General features: G+C 42.4%; 1 long non-coding RNA gene across 4 annotated transcripts in view; it reads right to left on the bottom strand.

Moving 5' to 3' along the window:
- Positions 1-849: 849 nt before the first annotated feature.
- The window catches only part of LOC140704886 (uncharacterized), an 82,549-nt gene continuing 60,513 nt past the window's right edge, over positions 850-22,885 (bottom strand). For 2 of the 4 annotated variants that reach the window (XR_013542082.1, XR_013542081.1), the window contains 6 exons: positions 22,055-22,129; positions 21,814-21,864; positions 20,165-21,450; positions 19,752-19,849; positions 12,244-19,175; positions 850-12,070 (listed from right to left, as the gene is read on the bottom strand). This is a non-coding gene — a long non-coding RNA (uncharacterized LOC140704886). The remainder of the gene's footprint in view (positions 12,071-12,243; positions 19,176-19,751; positions 19,850-20,164; positions 21,451-21,813; positions 21,865-22,054; positions 22,130-22,885) is intronic. The other 2 variants (XR_013542083.1, XR_013542084.1) reach the window with 2 other exon arrangements.

Below are 22,885 nucleotides of genomic sequence, written 5' to 3'. Positions count from 1 at the left end.
GTGGAGCTGGAGGAGAGAAGGTTACAGAGATGTACAATTCAGTAAGAGCAAAAATACAGTAGTGGGAAGGGGAAGGCAAGTTCATTGAGATCTTTAAGAAGCAACCCAGAGGCCCATTGCAAGCAGAAGCAATTTTCTTAAATCTACTACTCTTTTTTCCTTCCCCTTTCTGATTTTGAACACATTCAAGAACAGGCCTTTACACTTTACAAAGAATGCTGTCATTTGCTATTAAAATTCTCTCTAAATATATGAACTGACATCTCTGTCTCCAGTATGGACTATCTGGTGTGTGGGCACACAACACCCCACACCTAAAGACCATCTCCACCAGCTTACAGTTCATTTGTAATGGTGGCTTTCTCAATTAATTCTAAAAAGAATTAAATAATAGGGTCATTGTTCTTGTGCAGATCACTTTTACTGAGGCTTGGCACCCTTTGATAGAGGTGAAAAAATCGACTCTCAGCAGCAGCTACAACAGACATGACACCCAGAGCATTAAAACATATGCACAAACAAATGGCCTTTTCCTCCTTTTAGTTTCACAATGTAATGCCAATAAGAGGCCACAGTAAGTAGGATAACAAATGAGTGCTGTCCAGTGTGATAAGTTTTCTTAGTTTTCCAATAGTTCCATAGGGCATCGCTGGATTACTAATAAGCAATTAAGCATCCAGCAAAATTTGTATTTTCTATTGTCTGTTGGTAGGGACATCAAAAAGTGTAGCAGACTTTCATCTTCGCCTATTGTTCCTGGTTTAATCCACCACTTTCATCTTAGCCTATTGCGGTCCACAGCATTTCATGTTTCATGTGCTTTTTTTTTTACAAGTGATGCTTAAATTATTTTTGGTTTTTTTGGTACTATATATCTGATTCATTAATTTTGAGGTCCCTGCATATGAACTAGGTAACTTGCACATTATTTTTTTAAAAAATTGTTCATTTCAACTTGACAAATTTATCCATACAAAGGAAAATAATGAGAAAGGCTCAGATGAAATTTCTCATGTACCAAAGTTTACTTTTAAATATTTGGTTAATTTATTAAACAGATAAAAGATGGACATTTATCGAGGGTAAAATTTTAAAATTCAAAACCCTCTGTTTCACACAGCAGTTCTACCTGCTGTCAAAGTGCATTGTACCAAACTTGGTGAAAGGTGAAATATAGGACATACATGCATACATGCATGCATACATACATACATACATACATACACGCACACACACACACACACACCCATTCATGCAAGGATTGTTTCTTTTTCTCTTCTCCCTGTTCAGATAGAGCACAAGTAGATGCAATATGTAAAATGAACCAGGCAAGATGGAAGGAATAGTTCCTTGAGCATTGTTTTAGTTCCTATTCTACTGGTAGAGGACTTTGTTGGGATCAAAAGCCATAATTCCTTAGTGAGACACTCATTAATGCTTCCTGTCTTATTTCAAAGCCCTCTCCACCAGTGGAAGTGAGCATTTTCTTATGTGCCAGCATCTGAGAAATTTCTTTGAACTTCCTGACTCTGAAGTATTTCTCTCTTTGCACTTTGTTTCTTTTTTGTGCAGTAGTGAGTTAAGTATCTGCTGTGGAGGCAGAAGTTGGAATTTCAGTTCCTCGCTGTGCATCCCAGAAGAAAAGCCATTCAATGCAGCCTTGGGCAAGCTTCAGAGTCCCAGAGCATGGTAAGCCATTTCTGTGTATTTTTTTTATAAAAACAAACAAACTATAAAGCCCTGGAAAGTGTTGCCATAAGTCAGAACTGATCTGATGACACATAATTATTATTATAGTAGAGCCTAGAATTGCAGAGTCAAAGTTCCACTACTTTCCCTAAAGCAGGACCTACGAGGTCAACAGTTGCCCCCCTAAGTCTTCCCTGTTCCATCTGAGTTTAGTTGTAGTCCTTGCAGTAGGTGGGAAAGAAAACAAATTGCCAAGAAACAATATATTGTTGGAAGCTATCCTTCCTGCGATGCATATATTTCTGGGGTTTTTGGTCCCGGGTGGGCAATGAAGAGTCATCAGCTTTGCAAAGGACCTATACCTCATTTGTTGATATGAATTGATCCAATCACTTTTATTTCTGGACTTTATGGGGAAGCATGGTTATGGTTATTATGATGAGTATCTGGGTTTCTAAATTGCCACTATACTTCTGCTTTCCAGTAGCCCAGTGGTTCCTAACCACGGGTCCTCAGATGTTCTTGGACTGAAACTCCCAGAAGACTTCACCACTAGCTATGCTGGCTAGGATTGTTGGGATACGTAGTCCAAAACAATCTGCGGATTCAAAATTGGAAAGCTCTGCTACAGCCCATTCACCAGGCACTTGAAAGTGGCACAGCCAATTACTGTATTCTCTCCCAAATGAGTCTTGGTTTCACTGCCATAAGATATGGTGATAACTACTGTTATATAGTTAGTTTAAAAAGTAGATGGCAAGTCTCTCTGTCAATAACTCTTGCCCTTTAATTTAAACTGAATTACCCTCATGATTTTATGGAGAGGAAGAGGTGCCATCCGTGAAATCTCATGGCCTGAGGCAAAGAACGCTACTTCCTCTTCATTCCACATACAGATGCTACCTGGATTTGCAGTTGAATTTTACTCCAGAATTGATGACAGAAGAATTTCCACAATCACAACTGATGCAGCAAATTAATTTAGGAGGCCCCGGATCGGTTGCATAAAAGTTCTGCCCTTCCACAGAAGGCAACAGCCAAAGAGTTCAAAGGAAAAGAAAGGAGGTTGCCCCACTGTGAGGGTTCCTTTACTAGGGCCTCCGGCTCAAGGAACAAACTACGAGAAATATTTGATTCAAACATGGGGTTTCTATTTATTAACTCTGGCAAAGGCTGATTAACATCGGTAACTTTAACTGTAACTTTCTCTTGCACAACAGCTCTTGCAAGGGTGACCAAACGTTCTGTTCAAAGGGGTTCAACAATTTTTAATCCCAGGGTCCAGCAATTAGGGGTTCCGTCTCTGGGTTCTCGATGTCCCCCTCATCAGTGATCAAAAGTGGGAGGGTTTCTTCCTCGCCTGCCCAGCCCCATAACGAGGATCTCTCGCCCATCTGGGTGCCCCCAAGGTCCAGGTAGCACCCCATCTTCTTCAGCTCCTCCAGATGCCATACTTTCTTCTCCTTCTCCCTCTCTATGGCTTCTTTTTCCTCCCTCAAGCAACACCGCCACTCCCTGGCGGAGTCCTTTTTGTCTCCGGCTTTCTGCTTCTTGTTTGGGGACCCGCACCTGTTCCCATTTTCTGTCCACAGGTCTTGAAGCCAGATCTTCTCCAAACCCCCCGGTATCTCATCCCGGGTCGTATTTATCTCCCCAGTTCCTGCCTCCACTACTGCCCTTCCCACCCCCTCATTTCCCGCCAAAATGGGTTCTGTCAGCACAGTGACATTTAACTGCTTCATCCCCACTTCCAAGTCCCCAGTATCCACTCCTCGGTGTATCCTCTTTTCTCCCTTGCTGTTGCCTTTCCAGTCCTGGGCATCTATACCCTGATCTTTCTTCCTTGGAGGAGTAGGTGGTGGGGTTGTCTGTACCTCTTTAGATGCCTTGGGGAGATACTTCTTGTCCTTGGTCTCAACCTTCACACCCACTAATCATCTTCCTATCATTTGCCACCTCAGGTGATTGCCTCGTATTATCTAACAGAAAGGCTGGCTACTGACAGGGCCAAACAACACAGAGAAAGCTATATGGCCTTCATACTCTGCTTGAGAGTTTCCTAAAAGTAGTGGGAACAGAAACTTGTGTCCCTGGTCTAATCTGCATCTTAACATTGAATTACACTCTTCCTATGGACTGCACAGTTCTGTTTAGTTCTTATTTACTTCTCTATACCAGCTGCCGATGAACAGAATGGCAACGTTGACAAACAACAGCATAAGTGTAAAACATTGTATGCCAGCTGGAGGGGGAAAATGCCTCTTCCAACTGCTCTGCTATCCAGAAGAACAGAATGCCACACTAAATAAATAAACACATCTTGAAGCGTTGCTTGTTTTCTTTGATTTGATTGCAGCAGCAGCAGTAGAAGTCCCTAAACAAAACTTTCCTTCTGTCAAAGTACTTGTGTTTCTTGGGCGATTCGGATAGTGTGTGATGTTTGCTTCCAGTTGTTTTCATAGAGATAAGTGCATGTCACTTGTATTACAGCAACAGCCATTCGAAATTTGTTTTATTCTGCACCGTAACAACTGGCATAGCGAAGACATCCATCTACCCACTGCAGGATGGTAGGGGACATGATTATACCAGGTTGAGCATAGCGTCCTTGCTAACAATTGCCCAAATCAATTGAGTCCATTTTTATGCAGATAATAATGGTCTGTCTGATGAGAAAGGGTCACAAGGGAAATTCTACTCGCTGGGCCACGGGCATGGAACAATTTGGACTTTTGCTGATTTGATACCAGGCGAGAGCAACTCTATTGTGCCAAGTCTTCCGATGCCAAGCTAATAATGGGTGTCAAGGAAGGCAAGCACTGCCAGCAGATTCTAATGAGGGATTTCAATCAAACACATATTTAGCATCTAACCGTGACTAGGAGAGCAAAATAGCACAGAAAATATATGGGACATAATCATTCCAACCGGATAATAAAAGCCTGGCTCCTGCATATGCATTATAAAAACGACTAGATAAGCGATCTCAGAAGAGAAACTGCAGCATTCACTAGAGGAAAAAATAGGCTAAATAATTCATCAAAGCCAAAACCAATTTGCTTTTTTTATATTCACTCTCCCCCCCCCCCCGAAAAAAACATGTTTGGAAACTCTGATCAACATTTTCTTTGACTTCTACATGAAAGACATTGGAAGCAATCGTCGAAGCCTGCCCCTCTCTCTTGGTAGCTTCTCCCTCTATTTCCATAGCATTTTGTGTCTGCATTCTTTTTCAAGTGCAGCTTCACCTAAGAGAAATGAGCATGATGATAAAATAAAGGTTGGAAACCCCTGAGCTCAGGAGAGGATTGTCAGTTGTTGGTTCAATTCATCAAAATATTTCCCTTTCTCCAGTAATCTGTCCCATTCTATATACTTATATCCCAGGGAAGCCTGTAATCTACACCCCACAACATGTCATTGAGTCTCCAGAGGCCTTAGTTTGTTAATTATGGGAATTGATACTTGGACTCCAACTCCCCAAGCAAGGCAAAGCAAAGCAAAGGAAATCACTAGCAAACCCACACAAGCTGGGTCTGTGTAAATCTTTTCTGCGCTTCAACAAAATATGCTTTAGATCTCTTCCATCTCTCTGTTCCTGGGCCATTGGAAAAGTGCAGGCCTTTTTGATAAGTCTAAACATCTCATATCTCTTTCAAAAGCTCTTTCCAATTGTTTGATTTGAAATATTGTGATTAAAAACAAATCAGAACATTTGTAGGAGGGAGGGAGCGACCTGATCTTTAATTTTTTTTTAACAGAACAAAATAAAACTCTCATCTATCCAGACAGACAGACATTTTAGTTCCCCAGAAGTGCCCCCATCCCATTGTCACATTTTTTTGGGGGGGGGGCAATTTCCACAGAACTAGTTGTATAGGTAAGCCGCTGCTGGCTGGATAGCTCAGTGGTTTAAGTATCTAGCTGTGGAGCCAGAGGTTGGGAGTTCCCCACTGTGCCACAGTGGGGAACTCCCAACTCCACAGGGTCCTTTCTAGCTCCACAGTTCTAAGATGATGATGATGATGATGATGATGATGATGATGATGATGATGATGATGATGATGATCATCATCATCATCATCATCATCATCATCATCATCATCATCATCATAAGTATAAACAAGTTTCAGACACCTGCAGTGCAGCCCTTTCTTTGACACAGTGATTGCCAACCTGAGGTCTCCAGAAGTTCTTGGACTAAAACTCCCAGAAGCCTTCACCTCTAGCTAGGCTAGTCAGGTTTTCTGGGAGTCATAGTCCAAGAACATCTGGGGACCCCAGATTGGGAACTACTGCAAATTTAAAAGGAGGGGGAAAAATAACAGGGGAAAAATTATCCCAATGTGTCTGTTCCTTTTTCCCATTGAAGTCCTTTCTGGTCCCGGTCACTGTAATGTATTAGCACACAAAAAATGTGCCAAGCTTCTTGTTGGTGAACTATGAGGCTGAGAAGCAAAATTGACATACTCCGTTTGTTAGTAAGTAGACGGAAGCCTGGAATTCTCAATGCATTCAGAAAATACAAGAGTTAAAAATAATAATGTATCCCTTCCACAAACTGTAACTCTAAAGCATACACTGAAATTCCTGGTGCATGACAGTGAATAGGAAAAATATACAGAACACATTTCAGTGTAATTTTTAAAAAATCCATCTGGATTATGGCTAATGAAACATACAGGCCAAAATCCTGTTGTTGAGCATAGTAAATCACACTAGAGTAGGTCCAATGAATCAATGGGGATTTGATGAGGCAACTCCTCTGTAAGCATCATTGATTCAAATAGGCTTACTCTAACTGAGGGTTATATTAGCATAGTAATTCGTGGTTAGAGTAGGCCCCTTTGAATAAATGGAATTTATGTAATTCAGCACATCCCCATTGACTCAATCGGCCAATCTAATGTGATTTACTGTGCTGAACGTAAGAATTTTGGCCTGTGTGACTAAAATACTATTGCTTAATCTTGTTAAATTGCACTAGAGTAGGCCTATTGAATGAGTGGGGATTTGGTGAGTCAACTGCTCCATAAGTTCCATTAGTGCAAATGGCTCTACTCTAGATGCAACTTACTACACTAAAGTATGCCACAACTGGCCTTTGTGGCCAGTCAGGCAAAGAGAGTGTGACTGGCCTTAGGTCATCCAATAGGAATTCCGGACTCCCAGGTTCAACAACAATCACTGCCCCTGCTGAATCTCTATGTAATATCCTCTATCATTCTAGAAAGAGGAAGAGGGATAAGAATAACAATCTCTTTGCCAGACTCATGTGTTTCTTCTGAGGTGACTGTCAGCAGGTCAGCTAATCAGTAAAGGTCTACATAGGGAGGAGGTCCACATGGAAGAGGGCAATAAGTGCCTGTCATTTATCTTGGATGGTGAGATGTGAACAAGAAAGAGGCCAACCCTTTACTGCCAGGCTGCTTTTTGGATTTCAGGGGCAGTAGGATGAATGTGACAAGATGACCCGCCCACCATGGAGGCAACTCGTCAAGCTACAACAAGGAAAGTTAAAATGACAACCCTATCAGATTCTGGCCTAGTGTGGCAGTGAGAAAATAACATAAAATAAGAACGTCTTCGTGACAGTTTCAGTGTGAATTTGTGCTCTTGACTGATTAATCAATGTGATACAGTGAAATGTACTCACAGACTTGGGCTTTCATACTGCGTGGAGAGCATAGCTGTCAGCAAAATTCACCCTTTTCATTCTATAGTATCTTACATAAAAGAGCTTTATCACAGGAATTCATATTCTTTAATGTTCCTTAAGAGGCTTACTACTATAGTCTTACTCCTCTGCTACCTGTCATGCCTCCATTTGGGAATGGAATCCAGAATAGTAACATAATGGGATGGAACTCACCATTGACACTGTATTGACCTTGTATCCCAGGCAAGTCCTTTCTCTGATGCTGGGATCTTTAACTGTCTTGCTAATATGCTTCTTCCCCCAAATTAGATTTGACACTTGTCAAAACAGGATTTGAGACATCAGCCTTTTTTTTTTAATGACAAAAACCATGGGAGAAAGCCAGTTTTGTCAGGTACAACAATAGGTTGCTGTTGTTTTGATCTCCTGTCTTCGTCTTTACTAACTTGAAAAGCCAGTAGCAAGTTTTTGCAATTAAAGGTGGCTCTGGAAGCCCCAGTTCCAAGTTGGTAACAAAGGACTGTCAGAGCACAACTAACTTTTTGATATTAAAACTAAGGATGTTGCTAATAAAGGAGAAAAGGATGTGAAGGTGGGGGTGGGGGAGAGAATGAGGTCACATTCACATAGGAGACTTGAATTGGCCGATTTTTAAATTGGCTCCAAGCACAAAAAGTATAACCCAAATTGTCTGAGTTGTACATTCAAATTTTATTGCCGTTTCTTTGCTGAATTGATGCATACATAATCCAAAAAGCACAGAAGAGGCTCACAGCCCATTAAACCATCATTATAAGGTGAGTTGGAAGCCCAAAAAGTGTGCTGTTTATATAGTGCTTAAAGCACTTTCTGGGCAGTTTAACAATTTAACTATGCAGGTAATACATTGCCATCCCCCAGGCAAGCTGGGTACTCAGTTTACTAGCCACAGAAGGATAGAAGGCTGAGTGAACCTCGAGGCAACTGCCTGGGATTGAATCTAGGTCATGAGCAGAGTTTTGGCTGCAGTGCTACAATACCATGAAGCTGAAGGTAGGTTGTGGAGCAAACAGCACTCTGTACTCTAGCAAAGGGGAGCAGCTGGAGAGATCTTGACAGTCATCTCAAGACTGCCCTCATCAGCCTCTACTGCCTGTGACTGTCACCTCCTTCTGCCTTCTTCTTTGTCATACCCATGGCACACGTACCACTGCTTGATAATCTCTGCTTAGGTTTACTCTGCATGTGACTGATGCCAACTAGATCAGTGGCAACCATCAGCAGTGCATCATCATAGTTTAAGATTCTCACACCATCTTTGTCAATAGATCCTTCTCAAATTTTTACATGGGGGGGGGCATAACTTGTGATCCTCTATATAATTGCCACACTGAGGTTGCCATCATTCCTCATCACTAGCTATGATGGTTGTGGCTGCTGAGAACTACAGTGGTGATGGTGGTGGGTCTGCTTGCCTATTCCTGGTTTATATGTTAAATCAGTATGACTTATTTCATGTCTATTCTATGCTTCTCCTCATTATGCTTCCCCAGCCACCATGAATTCAAAAGCAAAATAGTATTTTAAAGATTTGACCATCAATTTTGGGAAATATAAATTTTTAAGACGGGGAGTCAATGTGGAGAACCAACCATGAACCCTTTGGGGAAAGCATACAGGAACTGGATTTGAGTATGTCACTCAAATTAGGAGTTAGGAGGAGAAGGAGGATGACAGTGATGATGGCACCTGAGACAGTGCCTCATTCTTCCAAGTGTTAGGGGCAGCCCTGAAGACACATTTGAGTTGCAAACATTGTTTGTAGATGGGGCTTTCTATAAATCATCATCATTGTCTCCTCCTCCTCCTCCTCCTCCTCCTCCGCCTCCGCCTCCGCCTCCGCCTCCTAGTACATAATTCTTTGTTAGATAAATTCAAACATGCCCCTGTGAGAACCGCAATTCATCATATTTAAAATAGAATCAATCTGATCTTAAAAAATGGTACCCTATTGCTGTTGATGAAAACTCTTATTTTGAGCATTGATATTCCACTGCAACTATACCTCCATGCTAAAATTGCAGTGGGACTCTGAGATAGATTACCATAATTATTTATTAAAATTCTTATAGATGGTCTCTTGGTATTTTATCAGTAGATACCTAGTTTAAATTGGGGTGTATCTGTTGGATAGAGATACTCTCTTAACCCTCATGCTAATGGTGAAGATAACTATCACACTCTACTTCTAAAGTTTCAGATGGAGATTTAATATTGTGTTTCTTTTCTCTGCAATCACCAACTGATTAACACATAACAATATTATAGGATTCCACCTGCAACTAAAAGAGTATGGCAAATGTAAAAGTCTCAATGCATTTAGCTAAGAACTGGTTCTGGCCCTTTGGTAGTGACAGTGAATGCCTTGACTGACATGTAAGACTGAAAACTAAGAGTGATTTAGGGCCTGTCCACACTGGGAAACGTGGTACTGTCGAGTCTGTCGAGTCTGTCCTTAAACTGTTTCTTACCTTAAGTGTAATTTATTTTAACTCTTAATGGAGCAATCCTTCTATCCACAGTAGAGATTGTGCTATGGGTGCTCTTATCCCATGCTACAGGTCCACACAGAGCAAGGTCTACCCAATTTACTCATGAGCAAGGAGGCAGCTGCAGCACAGCTGCAACACAAAGGGAAAACTTTGAAATGAATTTTTTCCTCAGGTGGTGTTTTGCCTGGACTGTGTTGCCTAGTGGGATGGAGCCCATGGAGTTGACATAGACCCTACCTTTTCTTCAGATCATCATTCAGGGTTTGGGGGTGATGCTGCTTTTTTTTCTTATTTTGGTTTTTAAAAGTAAGTGGCATATCAAAACAGCAGTGCACCAACGTAGCACGGTATTAGAATTTCACGGTGTCAGTTCGGGGAATATTTAACAAGAAGAAGATGATGACGAAAATAGAGGAGGGGGTTTCTCAGCCCTCCCTTTTAATGCAACCTACCTATTATGTCACAGGGTTTTGTCTCCTCAGTTAATGCCATCCACAATTCTGAGTGCAGGCTAAGAATATTTGCCCAACCACTGTGCCAAAAATGTGTCAAACAGGTCTTCAAGGGCAGGATGGGTTGCTCTAAGTGAAAACACATGTAGATGCCTTCATTTGGTTTGAACCGAACTGTAGTGTCTGAGTTTGTCAAAACTTGTGTCCGAACCTATGTGTCTGAGTTTGTCAAAACATATGGAATCCACAGGCTATGAGCCAGTCAAACTCAAAACTCAGCTAAAGAGTATTTATTCAACTGTTCTTTGAACAGGTAACAAAACTCTAATTAAAATCTGAAATGTGGTTTTGATTAGAATGTGGAACTTAAAAACAGTTCTATAGGGACAGAGTACATTTATTTTCTTTTTTTAAAAGCAAACCTTCTGATATTGTGTTACCTCTAGGTGTATATATTTCAATGTTAAAAATAAAAATCTGAATCACCTATTTTTCATTTTATCCCCATGTATCATATGGTGGTTATGACAGGGTTCTGTGAAATAAATGTTCAAAGACTATGCATTATTTTCTTATTTTCAGCCTTTATTATGGCTATTAATCACTGATGCTGTAGTTCTGCTTCTCAGTCTTGCCACATTCTGAAAGCTTGACGTCTCTACATTTTTTTTGCTAAGTCAGTATAGAATGGCAGTTAAGGGGTGAACACTGTGGTTCTCTCTATAGGTTGAATGAGCTTTTGGTGGTTCGCATGTGACTGCAGAAAGTGTTTCCAAAAATAAAAAACTTTGAGCAATGGGAGAGGAACCTTATGAGTATAACTTGGTACTATACAGGGCCTGTTTTGAAGGCCGACCCACTCCCTTATCACTGGATGTGGCTTCCATACAGATCCAGACAGTATTGATTAGGAGGTGTTGGTTTGATTGATTGATTGATTGATTGATTGATTGATTGATTGATTGATTGACTGATTGATTGATTGATTGTCATTGTAAGTATATACACAGTATACCCATACAATGAAATTCACAGACACCCAGAGACCAGACACATACACACACATAAAATTCCCCAAACACTCCCCACCCACTAAAAAAATCCCCCAACACTCCCCACCCACTGAAAGTCCCCACTAAAAATACAAACATCTACACCGCAGGCCAAGTAACACAGTCCAACTAACTATTCACTACTGGTGGTCTTTAAGCTCGTTATTAAGTGCAATTATAGCTCTCAGATAAAAACTATTCAGAAAACGTGTGGTCCGAGTCTTAATTGTTCTATATCTCCTGCCAGACGGCAACAGTTCAAAAAAGTTATAAGCAGGATGGGAATAGTCTCTCAGGATGCTGTGTGTCTTCCTCAGACAGCGGGATGTAAAGATGTCATCCAGGGTTGGTAGCTGGAGCCCGATGATATTCTGGGCAATTTTAATGGTTCTCTGTAGAGCTTTTTTGTCCGCTACAGAGCTACTCCCAAACCATGCCAGAATGCCATAGGTTAGGACACTCTCAATGGTGCTATGATAGTATGACAGAAGTAAATGCTGAGATAAATTTAACTTGCCAAGCATTCTCAGGAAATATAGCCTCTTCTGTGCCTTCTTCACTAGCATGTTGGCATTTATATTCCATGAGAGGTCCTCTGAGATGTAAGTGCCCAGAAATTTAAAACTACCAACTCTCTCCACTTCCTCGCCGTTTATATACAGTGGTAAATGTACATTTCTCTTCTTCCTAAAATCAATTATGAGTTCTTTAGTTGTTTTGATGTTAAGTGTGAGATGATTTTCTTTACACCAAAGTATCAACCCTTGTACTTCTTTTCTATAAGCAGGCAACCTGTTAGATTGTTGTTGATTGTGCATTTTTAAAGGGAGGGGTACACAAGTAAAGTTGAATCTACTTACACAGAATGATGCCAAACATGCTTGCTTTGATGTGCATGTTCCACAGATGATATCATATGTAGCTTTGCCTTCAGTCCATGGTCTCAGCTTTCTGTATCAGCGCTCACACATAGATTTTTCAGCCCTCACAGCAGCCCTCTGAAAAGATAAGCTTTGAGACAGTGTCGTAGAATTAATCACATATTGTGCCTCACTCCTGCTGGGGAAGTGAACTCTGTGGCCCACAACAATACTAAACACCATTGTCACCATCTTCTGTATAAACCATACTTTAGTTTATACAGCACGCTCCTGGGTGATAGCCCCTGTCTATGGTAGCTACCTCCAGGGACTTCTCTGTAACATCAACGTTGTTTTATTCCTGCAGTAACACTATATTCTGCTTCTCAACTCGTTGTTGTTTCATATGTTTTATATGTTGATTTTAATACTTATTTTATTTTGCTAAGTTTTAGATTGTCATGTATTATTGTATTGGGCTGGCCGCGTATCATATTCTTGACATGTCAAATTTTCTAACTGCTTCTGCATTTTCCCCCGTTATAGCTGTGATGTGTATACAACATTAAAAAAAAAGAACACTTCCATTGTGTGCAAGAATAATTTCTGCAGGAAATTCCCTAGTGCCAGCATGTCCGACAGTAAAACAAAAACAAAACATAAAACAACAAGTAGAGCAGAGAACAGGAGAATGTTAGTCTCCTTTTTCACAGCATCTGCCAGGAACCAAAAAAATGGGATTTCAGAAAAGTGTTTTGCAGAGGGTGTATTTATTCTTTCATGGAAACCAAGGAAAAGAAATAATGGAACTATTAGCAACTTAGGTCCTGTGGTTTTCTTCTTTTTCCCAGAGTAATTCAGCTTGAAACAGCCTTTTTTTCCCCCATGTGGATTTCTATCCATTTATCACATCCATTGCGATGTCTTACTCTACTTTGTACAGAAATTCAAAAGTTGGAACTTAACTTCTGGAGTCAAGTTCATCCTTTCTTTCCTTCTGTAGACAAGACTCTTTTTGCATTTTACAGTGCTTCTAGAGATGTTAGGATGTTAACCATCTACCATTTTATTGACCATTTGTATGCAAGATATAAGTCAAATACCACATTATCAAATAGAGTCTCTGATTCATGACCAAATGGGTACTGGAGTTTCATTGTTAAACTTCCACAACTTAATTTTAAAGCAAATTGGAAGCATCTCGGTATTTGGTATAGGGGAGTACAGGGACTTCAGACCCAGGCACTACACATTGGGATACAGTGTAAAGACCAAGACTCAGGAGATCTGAATTCAAATCCCTGTTTGGCCATGTGAATTCACTGGGGAGATGGAAGTGGTAAAACTTCTCTCACTTACTTTGAGAATTCCATTATGATAACTATAAATCAGTTCTGACCTGGAGACACATAACAACAAAGGCAGATATTATGGCCAAAACAAGGAATTCCAAACATAAAGGACTATACACTGGCTATGTCTCATCATCTCTATATATGCCATGTCTACCATCTTCTCTCTCACCTTTCCCATGTTATATCACTTAAATCCATCATCCCTGACTCAGCACCAGTATTATTGCTTTAGGCTAAACTGTGCCCATAGGCTTGTGATTTAGTTAAGAGCTTCCTAGAAGCATTTTTTTTTACCATTGTTGGAAACAAGATCTAATGGTCTGATAAGGCAGGCTTATGTTTTCAAACTGTTTTTAAGATCTCTTATGGACAAACCACATCTAAGCCTTAAAATTTGTTTGAGTTCTACCATTATTCTGTAGTCCAAAGAAGCAACACAGGTGGGTTAAAATGACAATAAGCCATCCCATTAGTCGTTTCCCACATAAAAACAGACATCTACTCATCCTATAGACCTAAGACAATTTCTCAGCATTTATTCCCTGCTTTTGTGTTCAGTGCGCTCTGGCTTTGATTTGTCTCTGCTTCTTTGACCTTTTCCTGCAAACTGAACATTCACAACAGTCTTCTGGACAGGTAATATTATTACTTTTTGTAACATCAGTGACAGCTAAAATGAAGACTAGGATACAGTTGTTCAGTTTGAATGATCACATGTCTTAAGTAAGGTGCCAGCACCAGTATATCCCTCAGGTCAAACACAAGTTTGAACTGTGTTTGAATCTAGTCAGAAGAATTCTCACTAAGGAAAGCCACATACTATATTTTAATTAATATCAACATAAGTTGTTCTTGGTTGGTATGAAATTATTCCTGATCATTGCTCGGTATTTTATGTGTGGCAATGGACAGTATCTGCTGATATGTATTATGTCTAATTTTAAAGAATCCATACCAAGAGGGGTTTTTTTTGAACATCTGGAGGTTGTACAATAATCAGAATATTTGCTGACAAATACTAACAAGCAGGTCAACAAATATTGCTTTGTGATTTGATCAATCTTGGCAGAACCTTTTGCCCTGTAACGTTGTCATCGTCGTTTAGTCGTTTAGTCATGTCCGACTCTTTGTGACCCTATGGACCAGAGCACACCAGGCCCTCCTGTCTTCCACTGCCTCCTGGAGTTGTGTCAAATTCATGTTGGTTGCTTCGATGACACTGTCCAACCATCTCATCCTCTGTTGTCCCCTTCTCCTCTTGCCTTCACACTTTCCCAACATCAAGGTCTTTTCCAAGGAGTCTTCTCTTCTCATAAGTATTGGAGCCTCAGCTTCAGGATCTGTCCTTCCAGTGAGCATTCATGTTTGATTTCCTTTAGAATTGATAGGTTTGTTCTCCTTGCAGTCGAGGGGACTCTCAAGAGCCTCCTCCAGCACCACTGTAACAGACTGCACCTTTTAAGTCCAAGGTCAAAAGTTGCATTTCACATGGAAAACGGTGTCAGGAACTGCTAGTTTGCAATCAAGCCAGCATCAGGTCATGTACCAATGAGCAGAATGTGGTTAGGTCACTCATGTCTTGTAGTGTTGTATGTAGTCTGATGTGTTGACTCTTTTCATGTATAAGACAAATCTCTCCTCACGTCTTGACCTGTGAGCATTGGATGTGTTGTATGCTAGACCTGCATATGCTAGTGCTTCACTCCTGTGCCAACACCATCTACGTCCTGACCTCTAACAGGTCAGCAAGTTTTTGCCAGAATGCCAAGATCCCCCATTTTCATTTTATAACATGAAACTTCTAACAACCATTTAAAAGATAAGTCTGGAATCCTGAGGGTAATATGTGATAAAGACTCAAAACCAATTAAAAAAGATGCCCAGCTTAATTATTATTTTTGAGATCTAGCTCCATTTCACAATTTTGGAAGGACTAACTATAGCTCAGCCTCAACGGCCCAGTTGCTGCTCTGATAAGGCACGGCTCGATACTTCGGGCTGCTGCCAAGCCAGCACCCGCGCAGAAAACGTGTCTGCTTTGGACTGAGTTTGCAGCAAAATTGTCTGAAAGTTGCCCTCTCATTGCTTCGGCCACTGTGAAACTCTCTCGTGCCGTTGCTGAAAAGGGAACTGAATGGACTAGTTGGCTGGTCCTGTTGTATGTCCATTGCTCAGCAAGACAATACAAACTGTTCTAACCATTCATATGATTTAAAACAAAACCAAAAATAATTGCAATTACCACTGACACTAACTGATGCAGCACTTGGCACAGTGAAAAGAAAGACCAAGGTTTAAAGATGATGGCTGAAACTAATTTTTGATGCTACAGAGAGGTTTTGCAGGTCAGGGCTAAAGGTTATCGACTGAGCAACAGAAAGAATTTGCACTGCCACTGGCTGCGCTCTGCTCTCACCTTTGTGTCTCTCTGTTCTCCCCTCTATTATTTACATTTCTTTCCAGAAAATTTGTCTTTGCAGTTTACTGACAAAAATTACAAATCTCTGCTCCAGCTGTGTAGGGAAAAAATTCAACAGAGAGAGGAAAGATACAAGTTTGATTTGGGGAAATCAGAAAGGCAGCAATGAGTTTTCTGCCACTCTGCTAGGTCTTTAACCTCTGCTCAAGGACTGAAATATTGACTGTCTTGGGACTAAGAAGAGCAAAACCTAACATCTGTGCATGGTACTCCTATGAATATGTCACCAATATTTACCGTTATTTCTATATAAAAAGCCACACCAGTGGCGAATTTATGCACAAGGTAAGTAAGCTACCATTTAAGGCCAAAACTTACAAGATGCCTTGCATGAGTGCCCACATATAGGGAAAGGGAGGACATCTCCTGCCCCAGACAATTCTAAACTCAGCGCTTCTTTAAATGTACACTAGTAAAAAGCATAGTCAGGTCAACAATCCAGCTGCTGCTAGGGCTCAGCAGCACAAACATTTGTGTGTGTATTTCAGTCAGGTGTGAGGGGAAAGGGATGGGACTCAGGAGAGAAACAGCAGGTGTATGCACTTGGGCTTATCATGTGGGAGAATATTTTGGTTAATTTGTTTTGGTAGCACAGCATAAAGTACAAAAGCCAGCTGCAGCACAGGGAAAATGTGAAAGAATGTATCAAAAAGTCCCAGCTTCCACCCAGTCCTTTTTGTTCTCACAGTAACTATCCCTTCGTATATTTTTTTAAAAAACACTCTACAAGTAGCTTAAGTCGAAAAAGAGAGGAATATATTTACTTAAAATTTTGGAATGTCAGTTTCAGTCAGAAGAATAAAAAGAATGGACCAAAAATTGTACTCTCAACCAGACTGGGAGACTGAAATCTGGCATGGTCAGAAGTCAGGAGCAGAATTTACATGTCATCTCAGACTCAAAGTCAGAGATAAAGAGAGCAAACAAAACAACAGAAGCAAATAAACAGGAAGATGGGGCAAGGGCTTGCCTCAAGTCTGAGGAAAAGGTTTTTGCTAATAGGTTAGTGGCAAGGCATAAGTAAGGCTGGGAAGCCCTCTTCTCACTGAAGCTCAGTGTCAGATTGCATGCAAGATTGTTATTCTTTTTGTACAAAAATAATTGATCCTTCTTTTTGTACAGCAGTGGTACAGGAACTAGGAAAAAAAGCTTTAAGTGAACTGTCAGTGAGCTCTTCAAAGGTCCTGGCAGTAGTGTAGAGAATGCAAAAACTTTTCTCAAGTGTGTGTGGTTATAAGTGATCCAGTACATGGTTATGGACCCTGGTGGAACTTATGGAAAGTTATTTGTGGAACAGAAGCTTTTCTCTTCCGATAGTCCCTCTCTCAATGGAGGAAGTGACAGATGGAGGCGGGCCTAGAACACTATTCCCTATTCACATCTTCTTTTGAACATCTGACTAGAGCTTCAGTCATTAATGCCTAAGTCATTTCCAAATTAGATTACTGTAATGTACACTATGTGGAGCTGCCTTTGAAGATAGTCTTGAAACATCTGTTGGTACATATGGTAGTGGTCTATGGCTAATGGGCTGGACAGAATGAAGCTAATTTTGCACCAATTTCATTGGCTTACAGTTTGCTTCTAGTATGAATTCAAGGTGTTTGCTTTAGCCTTTAAAGCTTTAAGCACTCTGAGATTAGTGCATCTCAGAATGGATTCCTCTCATATGTGTTTGAGATGTACCATATTTGCTGGCGTACAAGATGACTGGGCGTATAAGACGACCCCCCCACAACATTTCCACTCAAAATATAAAGTGCACGGCTCTGCTGCAGCACCAGCGGCGGCTGTCCGGGGCTCTTCCCGGGCCCGCTCTGGAAGTTTATGGCCAGCAACAAGGAGGGCGAGGAGGAGGGGAAGCAGCCGGGCAGGCGGTGGGTGGGCAAGCGGGCAGCTGACTCAGTGGCGAGGAGGGCGAGGAGGAGGGGAAGCAGCCAGGTGGGCAGTGGCAGCGGAGGATGAGAAGTGGCTCTCCGGCAGCAGGCGGGCAAGCGGGCAGCTGGCTCAGTGGCGCAGGGTAGCAGGCAGGCCGGCGGCGGGCTCTGGATGCTCAGGCATGGCCGGCTCTGCTTCCCTCCCACTGTCTGGACTGACCGCCTGCCTGCCCGCCTGCCTTCCTCCCTGGCCAGCGCAGCCCCGCGTCACTCAATCAACGGCAGTGGCGGCAGCTCCTTCCTGGCCCAACTAAAGTGCACCTGGCATATAAGACAACCCTCCCACTTGGAGGTATGTTTTTGGGCCAAAAAAGTCATCTTATCCGCCAGCAAATACCGATGTTCAGTTTCGGAGGCCCTTGTCATCCATTCCCCCACAGAAAAGGAAAACGGTCCATTTCAACTACTCTGCATCGCCCATAGAATAATCTACCAATAGTGGTTCATCATATACTGCCTGAGTCTTTTTTATATATAAAAGACTATTAAGATTGTTTTATTCTGGTGCTGTCAATTTTTTAAGTTGAGCCCTCAATATGTTTTAATCTGCTGCTGGTGATATGTTTTTAATAATGCTTCATGATGCCATTTTACCACTTTTCGCTCTGTTGTTAACATTTGTTTTTAATCTTGTTGTCATTTATATTTCTATTGTGAGCTGTCTGGCCTTTGATTATATCACAGAAAGACAGTTTATAAATGACTAGCAAATTAAATTGGAGGAGTGGAATAAATTGTGGAAAGAAAGAGACATTATAGATAACTCATGATTAGAGCTGAAAGCACATTAGTGTTAGGGGAGCGTGATTCAAGGAACAATTTGTGTTTGAGAAATCCATCTTCAAAGGAATCTCACACTGAAAGATCAAGTGCAAAAAAAGACAAATTCATTTATAAATTACAAGAGGGGAGAAAAGCTGCTATGCATTCAAGTGATACCTGTTATGTCTGCCTTTGTCCTGGTTTTCAAACAGCTATCTCTTGAAAATATCCCTTGTCTAGTATTTTCACTGAGGGCCTGCTAATGATGACCATGAAGTTGATATTAACATGTCAATTCAGCCTGTGAAACTATCTTGTTCTTCATCGTGGTCTTCTGTGAATGCACACAAAAGGCTTAAGTCAGCGCCAGCATCAGTCCTCTCGGAATGTTCTCGAGCTCTGTAGGAAAAGCAACATAGTTTAAGGCTGCCTATACTGCACATGCTCCGTCCGCCCAAGCCTCAGTTCCATTTCTCCGCCGTGCGAAGTGGTTCTTCTCGGCTTGAGCTCTGCTAAATTCTATTTTACTGATCTTTTGTGGATTTTTCTGACTTGGCGTACTTCCTGACTACTCTCTTTGCTTTACGGACTCTGTTTTGGTGTTTCGTCTTTTTCCTGTTGCTCTGGCTGGGGTTTACCCTTTTCCCGCCATTTTTACTGGCTGAGTCCTGGTTTCTCTCGGTCTCTGCCTATGCCCCCTCCATGCTCTGGCCCCTTTAGCTGGTGCATGGTTTGCTCTGGGAAGATTCTGTACCACGACGGAGACAATGCCTGTCATTTTTGCCTTAGGGAATCACATTCATCTCAAAGCTGCAAGCACTGCAAAGCGTTCACTAAGGCTGCTTTGAAGGCACGGCAGCAAAGGCTGAAATTACACTTGTGGGATTCTGCTCTGTCAGACTCTAAACCGTCCACTATGGAGCTCCTGTCTCCTGCTGCCAATCCCCCGTGCTGAAGGTAGTCTTCACCGGTTACCTGCTCCTAATCCCTCTGAAGTGCCTGCTGCCAAGCAAGCAAAAAAAAGTCCACAATTAAGAAGACATCTTCTTCTAAGGCTGCTTCGGTTCCCAAGTCTGCAAAACAAATGAAAACCAAACAGTCAGTCAAGAATAAGGATTCTGCCCAGCAGCTTCCTCCTATCTCCTCATCTCTTCCCTTGCTGATTCTGGAGGACTCATCTAGGGATAAAGATTCTATGTCAGAGGCAGCCCCATCGCTCCCTCCCAGGCAAGCAGAGCCAGTTTTACCCCTTGGCGTTCCCTCCCCGACACCAAGCCAGCTTGTTCAGGTCACTGCAAGCTTGGGTTCTGCCCCTTTGAGCCCTGTTTCCACCGGGCGGGCATCTCTGGCTCATTCTGTCTCTCCAACACCCTCCCTTCCAAACTCACCTCCGCAAAAGCATCGACATTGACGTCGGGCGGAGGCTGAAAAGTTCCCTCAGACAGCCCCGCTTGGGGCTAAACCAGCGGATCCTCCCATTAACATGGCTTCGGTGTCTACTGCGTTGCCACCTCCACAACATGCTACTACTGCAGCACTCGACGTCGAGCCCCAACATCAGACCAGGGGTCATGAACTGTCATCTGAGGATGAGGTACCATTCCCCTCTCAGGCCTCCGGTTCCGATGGCGACCTGCCTCAACAGCCCAAGACTGATGAGTTACCTGTAGGAGAGTCGGTCGAATCGGACACTGGTGATCTGCATGATTCCTCACCTTCCGAAGACTTTTCTTCCTACTCCCAGATGTTGTCGAGATTGGTGAAGACACTTAAACTGCATGTAGACAAGCCCCCACCTCCGGAGGAGGATCTTATATTTGGGAACATTAACAAGGAACAGTCCTCACCTCCTAGCTTATCTTATTTACTGGCTTTGTTGGGAATTATTAAGGAACTCTGGGACCATCCCTCAGTTGCGGTCCCGTTACCTAGACGCACCGAAAATATGTACAGGATCAATGGTGACCATGCTAAATTCCTTTTGAAGCATCCAATTCCTAACACCCTGATAGTCGAGACCAGCTGTACCAAACCGACTGGGAGAGCTCATGTTATTCCAACAAATGAGGAGGGCAAAAAGCTAGAGATTATAGGCAGATGGATCTACTCCCTTATTTCCTTCATGCTGCGAGTAGCTAATTACCAGACTGCCTTAGGGGCTTACCAGAAGCAGCTATGGTTGAAAGTTCTCCCAGGTTAAAGCTGTTGCCCGAAGATGTTAGACAGGGGTACCTCAACACCTATGAGGAGGCCCAGACCGTTTCCAAACATCAGAGAATTTCCACCAGACATTTGGTGGAGGCGGCTGCTAGGGTACTTGTATCTGCTGTTACTCTTCGCAGGCATGCATGGCTTCGGTCCGTGAACATTCTTGATGATGTAAAGACCAAGGTGGAGGACTTACCTTTCAATGCCTCAGGTCTGTTTAATGAGAAAACCGACTGTCATCTTGAAGAGCTGCACAAGGCCAAAAAGACGGCTAAATCCTATTACATTCAGCCTCAGCCCAGGTTCAATAGATATTAGTGGAAGAAGCCCTCCGGCCAATATAATCAACCTTCTCAGCAATACCAGCAATTCAAAGGGCAATCTCAGTCCAGGTCTTCACAAGGTACTTCTTCAACCTCTACTTACCGTGCACAACCTTCCCAGCGACGTCAGTCATACAAGCCTCCTGCCAAGAAACACAAACAATATCTTTGACTTGACAGCAATATTGCCACTCCCCACTCCTGTGACAAGACTGCAACCGTTTATTCAGAATTGGTCCACCATCACAAGAGATTCATGGGTTCTAGACATCATCCACTCCGGCTATCAGCTGGAATTTATAGAATATCCTCCTCTAGGTCAGGTAGAACACACATCATTCAACCCTGCCCTAGAGGAGGAGGTTTGTACCTTGTTGGAAAAAAACGCTATTCAGAAAGTACCAAAAAGAGACATTGCAAACAGTTTCTACTCAAGGTACTTCACCGTTCCCAAAAAAGATGGAGGAAGAAAACCTATCATGGACCTAAGAACCCTAAATACTTACCTTCAACCACGTCAGTTCTGAATGGTGACGTTGGAGTCTATCATCCATCTGCTGAAACGAAAAGATTGGTTCGTGGTCATAGACCTGAAAGACGCGTACTTTCACATAACATTCATCCCACTCACCGCAAATTCCTGATTTGTTTTTCAAGACGCCATTTATCAGTTCCTGGCTCTTCCGTTCAGCCTTGCGACGCCCCCCCTGGATGTTTACAAAGTGCATGGCACCTGTCGCAGCTTACCTGAAGTTAAATGGTGTCCATGTTTTTCCATACATCAACAACTAGCTCGTGGTCTCGCCGTCCAGACGCAGGGCCCTGAAAGACACAAAATTTATTCTTCATGTGCTTCAGAATCTAGGACTCAAGGTAAATTACAAAAAATCTCATTTGATTCACTCAAGAGTCGTAAATTACATTGGTGCCACAATAGATGCTATCAAAGGCCACATCTTTCTTCCACAGGAACGGATCCAAAAGATTCTGACTGCTATAAAGAAGTTTCGGGCAGGAGCTACAGTATCCACGCTGCATGCTCAGCATCTCCTGGATCTTATGCCATCGACAACTCCAGGCTTGGCTCATGCTTGACTGAAGCTCAGGTCTCTACAGGTGTGGCTTCTATCTCTCTTCGACCCTCTCCAACACCATCAGGAGAAGTGCCTTCAGGTCACACCGGAGCTGGCGCAACAGCTACAATGGTGGAGTTTTGAGCCGCACCTACAAGTAGGACGACCATTGTGACCTCTTTGTTTGACTGTCCAAGTCACCACGGACGCAAGTCCCACAGGTTGGGGGGCGCATTGCGGCCAACATTGCATACATGCCTGGTGGTCAGCTCAGGAACAGAATCTCCACATCAACCACCTGGAGATTCTGGCTGTCATCATAGCACTCAAAGCCTTTTCCCCCCTAGTACATGGTCGTGGGGTACAAGTAGTCACGGACAATACCACGACCATGTACGATATAAACAAACAAGGTGGCACACATTCTCAGTCCCTGCTGTTTCTAACGGTAACGCTTTGGGAATGGTGTTACCGGCATCACATTTTCCCGTGGCAGTTCATGTGT

This window comes from Pogona vitticeps, chromosome 2, assembly GCF_051106095.1.
Source record: "Pogona vitticeps strain Pit_001003342236 chromosome 2, PviZW2.1, whole genome shotgun sequence".
Classification (NCBI taxonomy): domain Eukaryota; kingdom Metazoa; phylum Chordata; class Lepidosauria; order Squamata; family Agamidae; genus Pogona; species Pogona vitticeps.
This window is presented reverse-complemented; position numbering and strand designations above follow the sequence as displayed.